At 42.8% G+C, this 1931-nt stretch overlaps 1 pseudogene; it reads right to left on the reverse strand.

Moving 5' to 3' along the window:
* Positions 1–606: 606 nt before the first annotated feature.
* Positions 607–945, reverse strand: LOC102816404 (annotated as a pseudogene).
* Positions 946–1931: the final 986 nt, after the last annotated feature.

Below are 1931 nucleotides of genomic sequence, written 5' to 3' on the forward strand. Positions count from 1 at the left end.
CCAATTGCTTTAACCATTCTGCCACTAGGGCTTCTAAGATGTTTCATATTTTCTTCTCTTCTTCTGCCCATTTGAATGGATTTTGAATTATGCAATAGTATATACTATAATTAAGGAGATCTGGTAGCTTAGTGGTTACGAATCGGGCTGCGAACCGCAAGGTAAGCAGTTCGAAACTACCAGCTGCTCTGCAGGAGAAAGATGAAGCTTTCTGCTCCCGTAAAGATTTACAGCCTCGGAAACCCTGTACAGGGTCGCTATGAGTTGGAACTCACTCCACGGCACATAACAACAGCAATAACATATATTATAATTGGCGTCCTGGTGTGGCTCTATGGGCTAATGCGCAAGACTGAAAAGTCATTTGAACTGCAAGGTCGGTGGTTGAAGCTCACCAGCTGCTCCTTGGAAATCCTATACAGGGTCGCTATGGGTCGGAATAGACCTCGACGGCACTTAACAACAACAACAACAACAACAATATATACTATAATTGGACTTCCAGTGTGGCGCTATGAATCAACACTGGACGGTGAATCACAAGGTCAGCAGTCATTTTGCTTTTTGGTAGGTTAGTTTGTCTTCAGCCTTTAAGGTCTCAAATCTTTACATGGGCTTTGGTGCTGGTCGTGGGGCAGCACCTGCAGGTCTAAATCATGGTGGGGTGTTCGTTCCTTTTGGGTTTCATGAGAACCGTTCCTGACCACCTTGCTGTGAATGTCACAGCTCCCACAATAATGTCGTTTTAGGTAAAGCTTGGGAAGCACCTACACGTTAAAGACATGCTTTGGAAATGTCCCTGATGACTGTAGACTCTACTCTGAATTACAACTCCTTACTGGCCTTGTCTTTGGGCACGCAACCCATGCAGTGTGTGCCGTGAATAGGCTGCAAGTGGCCACAGTCCTTTCTGGCATGACCTTTGTTTGTCCTTTTCTTTTTCATCTTGGAAGCGAAGACCCAGGAAAGACAAAATGTTCTTCAATGGATGCCTTATCTCAATTTGAAATGATGGAAAAAGAATTACGTCATTTTAAGAAATTTGCTTGCAGGACTTTGAACAGGTTCAAACCAGTTCAGTCATGACCAAGGAAGTAAACCAGAACAGAATTTTAAAAATTTGGGTGATCTGGAATGCCAACCATAACAGAGTGAGAGACTTGAAGATGTGTAGTGAATTCTTTCAGGAGGCTGATGTATGACATTGGATTATTGCCAGGACTGTGGCCATGACACACATTAAAAGTGACATGGTCGACTGCCCATTATGACCTGGGCACCATTGCTTTTGAATCAGTTGGCCAAGAGATTTGATTGCTATCTAATGTGCATACTGCCTCATTTTCTAAGAATGAAATTAAGTTTCTAGCAGGGCTGCTACCTGCAAATTTTCCTGTTTGGGTGAGCATTCTGGTACACCCACGTTTAAAAAAATCGAGTCCATTCTGGTTTCCCTCCATTGTGTTCAAGACTGAACTAGGTTGAACTATTTTGGAATCCTTCCTAGTTGTGATGATCACTTAGGAATAAATAATGGACTTATGTGTTTATGGGATGCCATTTTGAATAGGGTCGCTATAGTCGGTACCCACTCTATAGCACCTAAGAACAACAACAGAATCCTTGAAGACAGAGGGCACATTATGGCTTAGATGTTTGGCAAAAAGTGAGTTTAGTGAAGAGGTGTTAAGGATAGTTAACGCCTAGAGTAACAGAGAAGCTATTTCTTTCTTTTTTCTTTTTTTCTGCAAAACACCTAGAGGTTGTTGTTGTTAATTGCTGTAGAGTCAATTCCGACCCATAGCAACCCTGTGCAGGGTTTCCAAGGCTGTAAATCTTTACAGAGATGTCAGCTTGAGGACTAGGGTGCGCCTGACCCAGGCCATTGTGTTTTCAATAGCCTCATATGGATGCGAAAGCTGGACAGTGAA

The sequence above is a fragment of the Chrysochloris asiatica genome, unplaced genomic scaffold (genome assembly GCF_000296735.1).
Source record: "Chrysochloris asiatica unplaced genomic scaffold, ChrAsi1.0 scaffold00171, whole genome shotgun sequence".
Taxonomy (NCBI): domain Eukaryota; kingdom Metazoa; phylum Chordata; class Mammalia; order Afrosoricida; family Chrysochloridae; genus Chrysochloris; species Chrysochloris asiatica.